Source organism: Coregonus lavaretus (genome assembly GCF_964263955.1).
Source record: "Coregonus lavaretus genome assembly, chromosome: 34".
NCBI lineage: Eukaryota > Metazoa > Chordata > Actinopteri > Salmoniformes > Salmonidae > Coregonus > Coregonus lavaretus.
Window position 1 is genome coordinate 33,801,653 of NC_140021.1, and position 7,714 is coordinate 33,809,366.

Consider the following 7,714-nt stretch of genomic DNA (forward strand, 5'->3'; position numbering starts at 1 on the left):
ACACTACATGCCCAAAAGTATGTGGACACCTGCTCGTCGAACATCTCATTCCAAAATCATGGGCATTAATATGGAGTTGGTCTCCGCTTTCCTGCTATAACAGCCTCCATTCTTCTGGGGAGGCTTTCCACTAGATGTTGGAACATTGCTCCGGGGACTTCCATTCAGCCACAAGAGCATTAGTGAGGTCGGGCACTGATGTTATGCGATTAGGCCTGGCTCGCAGTCGGCGTTCCAATATTTACGCGCTTCAGCACTCGGCGGTCCCGTTCTGTGAGCTTGTGTGGCCTACCATTTCGCGGCTGAGCTGTTGTTGCTCCTAGACTTTACCACTTAACAATAACAGCACTTACAGTTGACTGGGGCAACTCTAGCAGGGCAGAAATTTGACGATCTGACTTGGAAAGGTGGCATCTTATGACAGTGCCACGTTGAAAGTCACAGAGCTCTTCAGTAAGGCCATTCTACTGCCAATGTTGGGCTATGGAGATTGCATGGCTGTGAGCTCGATTTTATACACCTGTCAACAACGTATGTGGCTGAAATAACCGAATCCAATTGAAGGGGTGTCCACATACTTGTGTATATACAGCTTCGGAAAAAATAAGAGAATTCAACAGACACTGGAATGGAACGTCTGTCATACATGTAGAGATGCTGATTTCAGAAAAATTTGCAGTGGTATCTAAAATTTTTCCAGAGCTGTATATCCAGCTGTGGAAAAAATTAAGAGCCCACTGCAAAATTATCAGTTTCTCTGGTTTTACTATTTATAGGTATGTGTTTGGGTAAAAATAACATTTGTTTTATTCTATAAACTACTGACAACATTTGGTAGAGCATGGTGTTTGCAACACCAGGGTTGTGGGTTCGTTTCCCACGGGGGGCCAGTATGAAAAAAATAAAAAATAATGTATACACTCACTAACTGTAAGTCGCTCTGGATAAGAGCGTCTGCTAAATGACTAAAATGTAAATGTAAATGTATTTCTCCCAAATTCCAAATAAAAATATTGTAATTTAGAGCATTTATTTGCAGAAAATGACAACTGGTCAAAATAACAAAAAAGATGCAGTGTTGTCAGACCTCGAATAATGCGAAAGAAATAAGTTCATGTTCATTTTTAAACAACACTATACTAATGTTTTAACTTAGGAAGAGTTCAGAAATCAATATTTGGTGGAATAACCCTGATTTTCAATCACAGCTTTCAGGCGTCTTGGCATGCGCTCCACCAGTCCTTCACATTGATGTTGGGTGACTTTATGCCACTCCTGGCGCAAAAATTCAAGCAGCTCGGCTTTGTTTGATGACTTGAGACCATCCATCTTCCTCTTGATCACATTCCAGAAGTTTTCAATGGGGTTCAGGTCTGGAGATTGGGCTGGCCATGACAGGGTCTTGATCTGATGGTCCTCCATCCACACCTTGATTGACCTGGCTGTGTGGCATGGCGCATTGTCCTGCTGGAAAAACCAATCCTCAGAGTTGGGGAACAATGTCAGAGCAAAAGTAAGCAAGTTTTCTTCCAGGACAACCTTGTAGGTGGTTTGATTCATGCGTCCTTCACAAAGACAAATCTTCCCGATTCCAGCCTTGCTGAAGCACCCCCAGATCATTACCGATCCTCCACCAAATTTCACAGTGGGTGCGAGACACTGTGGCTTGTAGGCCTCTCCAGGTCTCCGTCTAACCATTAGACGACCAGGTGTTGGGCAAAGCTGAAAATTGGACTCATCAGAGAAGATGACCTTACTCTAGTCCTCTACGGTCCAATCCTTATGGTCTTTTGCAAACATCAGCCTGGCTCTTCTTTGCTTCTCATTGATGAAGGGCTTTTTTCTAGCTTTGCACGGCTTCAGCCCTGCCCCTAGGAGCCTGTTTCGAACCGTCCTCGCCGTGCACTTCACCCCAGCTGCCTTTTGCCATTCTTTTTGTAGGTCACTTAATGTCATCCTACAGTTGTTGAGTGACATTCGAATGAGTTGGCAGTCATCCCGGTCAGTAGAGTCTCGTTTTTTGGCCTCTGCCGGTCTGTAGCTTTGTTGTCCCCAATGTCTGCTGCTTGACCTTGTTCTTATGAATCGCCGTCTTTGAAAATTGAAGGATGGAAGTAATCTGCTCACTGTATCCCTCTGCCAGTAAAGCCAGAATTGAACCCTTCTTTTCCTCACTCAAAACATTCCTTTTCAACTCTTTTGGCATGGTCAATAGTTATTTTATGATTAATATTACTTTTGAGGTACTATTAGCACTGTTTTTGCCATCCAGCTGGTCCTATTGCAAGAGGATAGTGATGACCAGCAGTGGTTTTTATACTTTTCCTCGATAAATAAGATTTGGTTCAGGTGATCCTAATTCAGTAGAATGAGGTGTGCCTGTGTTGGAATTCAACAGACACTGGAATGGAATGGCTGTCATACATGTAGAGATGCTGATTTAAGAAACATTTGCAGTGGTCTCTTAATTTTTTCCATAGCTGTGTGTGTATATATATATATATATATATATATATATATATATATATATATACACACACACACACAGTGGGGAAAAAAAGTATTTAGTCAGCCACTAATTGTGCAAGTTCTCCCACTTAAAAAGATGAGAGAGGCCTGTAATTTTCATCATAGGTACACGTCAACTATGACAGACAAAACTAGAAAAAATCCAGAAAATCACATTGTAGGATTTTTAATGAATTTATTTGCAAATTATGGTGGAAAATAAGTATTTGGTCAATAACAAAAGTTTCTCAATACTTTGTTATATACCCTTTGTTGGCAATGACACAGGTCAAACGTTTTCTGTAAGTCTTCACAAGTTTTTCACACACTGTTGCTGGTATTTTGGCCCATTCCTCCATGCAGATCTCCTCTAGAGCAGTGATGTTTTGGGGCTGTCGCTGGGCAACACGGACTTTCAACTCCCTTCAAAGATTTTCTATGGGGTTGAGATCTGGAGACTGGCTAGGCCACTCCAGGACCTTGAAATGCTTCTTACGAAGCCACTCCTTCGTTGCCCGGGCGGTGTGTTTGGGATCATTGTCAGGCTGAAAGACCCAGCCACGTTTAATCTTCAATGCCCTTGCTGATGGAAGGAGGTTTTCACTCAGAATCTCATGATACATGGCCCCATTCATTCTTTCCTTTACACGGATCAGTCGTCCTGGTCCCTTTGCAGAAAAACAGCCCCAAAGCATGATGTTTCCACCCCCATGCTTCACAGTAGGTATGGTGTTCTTTGGATGCAACTCAGCATTCTTTGTCCTCCAAACACGACGAGTTGAGTTTTTACCAAAAAGTTATATTTTGGTTTCATCTGACCATATGACATTCTCCCAATCCTCTTCTGGATCATCCAAATGCACTCTAGCAAACTTCAGACGGGCCTGGACATGTACTGGCTTAAGCAGGGGGACACGTCTGGCACTGCAGGATTTGAGTCCCTGGCGGCGTAGTGTGTTACTGATGGTAGGCTTTGTTACTTTGGTCCCAGCTCTCTGCAGGTCATTCACTAGGTCCCCCCGTGTGGTTCTGGGATTTTTGCTCACCATTCTTGTGATCATTTTGACCCCACGGGGTGAGATCTTGCGTGGAGCCCCAGATCGAGGGAGATTATCAGTGGTCTTGTATGTCTTCCATTTCCTAATAATTGCTCCCACAGTTGATTTCTTCAAACCAAGCTGCTTACCTATTGCAGATTCAGTCTTCCCAGCCTGGTGCAGGTCTACAATTTTGTTTCTGGTGTCCTTTGACAGCTCTTTGGTCTTGGCCATAGTGGAGTTTGGAGTGTGACTGTTTGAGGTTGTGGACAGGTGTCTTTTATACTGATAACAAGTTCAAACAGGTGCCATTAATACAGGTAACGAGTGGAGGACAGAGGAGCCTCTTAAAGAAGAAGTTACAGGTCTGTGAGAGCCAGAAATCTTGCTTGTTTGTAGGTGACCAAATACTTATTTTCCACCATAATTTGCAAATAAATTCATAAAAAATCCTACAATGTGATTTTCTGGAATTTTTTTCTCAATTTGTCTGTCATAGTTGACGTGTACCTATGATGAAAATTACAGGCCTCTCATCTTTTTAAGTGGGAGAACTTGCACAATTGGTGGCTGACTAAATACTTTTTTCCCCACTGTATAGTACAGAGTGTGTGTATCTATCTATCTATATGTGTGTGTGTATATATATGTATGTATGTATGTATATGTGTGTGTGTGTGTATCTATATATACACTGCTCAAAAAAATAAAGGGAACACTTAAACAACACAATGTAACTCCAAGTCAATCACACTTCTGTGAAATCAAACTGTCCACTTAGGAAGCAACACTGATTGACAATACATTTCACATGCTGTTGTGCAAATGGAATAGACAACAGGTGGAAATTATAGGCAATTAGCAAGACACCCTCAATAAAGGAGTGGTTCTGCAGGTAGTGACCACAGACCACTTCTCAGTTTCTATGCTTCCTGGCTGATGTTTTGGTCACTTTTGAATGCTGCCGGTGCTTTCACTCTAGTGGTAGCATGAGACGGAGTCTACAACCCACACAAGTGGCTCAGGTAGTGCAGCTCATCCAGGATGGCACATCAATGCGTGCTGTGGCAAGAAGGTTTGCTGTGTCTGTCAGCGTAGTGTCCAGAGCATGGAGGCGCTACCAGGAGACAGGCCAGTACATCAGGAGACGTGGAGGAGGCCGTAGGAGGGAAACAACCCAGCAGCAGGACCGCTACCTCCGCATTTGTGCAAGGAGGAGCAGGAGGAGCACTGCCAGAGCCCTGCAAAATGACCTCCAGCAGGCCACAAATGTGCATGTGTCTGCTCAAACGGTCAGAAACAGACTCCATGAGGGTGGTATGAGGGCCCAACGTCCACAGGTGGGGGTTGTGCTTACAGCCCAACACCGTGCAGGACGTTTGGCATTTGCCAGAGAACACCAAGATTGGCAAATTCGCCACTGGCGCCCTGTGGTCTTCACAGATGAAAGCAGGTTCACACTGAGCACATGTGACAGACGTGACAGAGTCTGGAGAAGCCGTGGAGAACGTTCTGCTGCCTGCAACATCCTCCAGCATGACCGGTTTGGCGGTGGGTCAGTCATGGTGTGGGGTGGCATTTCTTTGGGGGGCCGCACAGCCCTCCATGTGCTCGCCAGAGGTAGCCTGACTGCCATTAGGTACCGAGATGAGATCCTCAGACCCCTTGTGAGACCATATGCTGGTGCGGTTGGCCCTGGGTTCCTCCTAATGCAAGACAATGCTAGACCTCATGTGGCTGGAGTGTGTCAGCAGTTCCTGCAAGAGGAAGGCATTGATGCTATGGACTGGCCCGCCCGTTCCCCAGACCTGAATCCAATTGAGCACATCTGGGACATCATGTCTCGCTACATCCACCAACGCCACGTTGCACCACAGACTGTCCAGGAGTTGGCGGATGCTTTAGTCCAGGTCTGGGAGGAGATCCCTCAGGAGACCATCCGCCACCTCATCAGAAGCATGCCCAGGCGTTGTATGGAGGTCATACAGGCACGTGGAGGCCACACACACTACTGAGCCTCATTTTGACTTGTTTTAAAGACATTACATCAAAGTTGGATCAGCCTGTAGTGTGGTTTTCCACTTTAATTTTGAGTGTGACTCCAAATCCAGACCTCCATGGGTTGATACATTTGATTTCCATTGATAATTTTTGTGTGATTTTGTTGTCAGCACATTCAACTATGTAAAGAAAAAAGTATTTAATAAGATTATTTCATTCATTCAGATCTAGGATGTGTTATTTTAGTGTTCCCTTTATTTTTTTGAGCAGTATATATATATATATATATATATATATATATATATATATATATATATATATATATATGTGTGTGTATGTATATACACTACCGTTCAAAAGTTTGGGGTCATTAGAAATGTCCTTGTTTTCGAAAGTAAAGCAATTTATTTGTCCATTAAAATAACAAATTGACCAGAAATACAGTGTAGACCAGGGGTCCCCAAACTTTTTCCTGTGAGGGCCACATAACTTTTCCCTTCTCTGATGGGGGGCCGGTGTCAGTTTGTAACAGAAAAAGTGTGACGATCGTAGGGGAGCTTAAAAAATTTATTGTTTTCCAGAAAGCCACACATAACCAAATAACCCTTTCCAGGTTCTTTACAGAAAAAAAGTCAGGAAACAAATAATAACACTATTAATGAAATAAATAATAACTAAATAACCCTCTCTGAGTTCTTCACAGAAAAAACAGGAAATAAATAACACTATTTATGAAATAAATAATAACTAAATAACTCTCTCTGGGTTCTTCATAGAAAAAAAAGCCATGGAACATTAACTTTCTGTTGTGCCATGCACAATCTTAACAGATAAAAGTTCAGCTCAGTTGTCAGAGCAGAATCTCTCTGACACATATGAGCAGTCTCTTAAAGTTCTTGTGTTCCTTCCTTATAATCCTTTTGTAGGTTCCAGTAGGCTTGTAGACACCGCTGTTTGCAGCTCTCTCTCATCAACTTCCCTGTGAAAACCACAAAGGAAGCAGGTTGAGAAACTGAACTAAGTGATACAGCACCTACACAGCACAATACATTTCACTACCAGTATGGTTGTAAAGATGGATTTTATCCCAGTAGATTTTATTATGATTATATTTGTTTATGCTCAGAATGACTCATTCAAGTCAGAAAAGTGAGCTTACCTATGTATGTTCATCAGTGTGAACTGTGGGCCTGCATCTGGCTGGTGAGAAGTTGAATATCAGGTTCCATTCTAGTTACAGCCAGTCTCAAGCACTGATGCAAATGTTCATCTGTCAATCTTGATCTCATCGGAGTTTTCAGCAGTTTCATGCGAGAAAAGGTTTTCTCGCAGATATACGTGCTGCCAAAAACTGTGGACATTTTCATTGCGTGTTTTTTGATGTTTGGATATGTGTTGTTTGGGAGGGCGGCATAGAAGTCAATGAGACTGTTGGGCTTGAATGCGTCTTTCAGAACATCACAGTTCTGTAACTCAGCCAACTCAAACTGATATGAAGGCTGGGCTTCATCAATGTCGGCAACAAAGGGGTTCTGAAAAAGACGGATTTCTTTTGCATGAACATGTAGTTCACTGAATCGCACACCGAACTCCGCCTTCAGCATTTCCAGTGCTTCCACGCACTTTTCAGCTTACATTTCTTAACAAACTCTCCGTCAGTGAAAGGCTTACCGCTGCTTGCTATCAGTTTAGCAAACCGAAAGCTGGCCCGAACGGATGCCTGGTTCAGCTGAGCTTGGCGTACAAATGTATTCTGCTGAGATAGTAGTCCACTTTTTAGCTTTGAGAGTTTGTCTGCTCGTATTTGGCCTTGCAAGCTATCGTACTTGTCTTTGTGACGGGATTCATAGTGTCGGCGAAGATTGTATTCTTTGAATACCGCCACCGTCTCTTGACAGATGAGACAAACAGCCTTTTCTTTGCATTGAACAAAAAAATAATTGTTTGTCCACTGCAGGTTAAATACCCTGCATTCTGAATCAATTTTTCTCTTACCTAACCTTTTCGCCATTATTCCGTTCTCTCTTTGACAGGGCCGGGCCTAGGATTTTTTTTCTGGAGGCCAAATAGGAAAAAAATCCGATAGCGTCTCTGGTATTGTTCAGAGGGCCGGGCCAAATGTGCTGACGGGCCGTATCCGGCCCGTGGGCCGTAGTTTGGTGACCACT

The 7,714-nt window shown here is 43.3% G+C and overlaps 1 long non-coding RNA gene across 1 annotated transcript; it reads right to left on the reverse strand.

Annotated features, from left to right (window-relative positions):
• Positions 1-6,099: 6,099 nt before the first annotated feature.
• Positions 6,100-6,935, reverse strand: LOC311108886. Its single transcript, XR_014610558.1, has 2 exons — positions 6,706-6,935; positions 6,100-6,525 (listed from the first exon to the last, which is right to left on the reverse strand). It is a non-coding gene; the product is annotated as an uncharacterized lncRNA (long non-coding RNA).
• Positions 6,936-7,714: the final 779 nt, after the last annotated feature.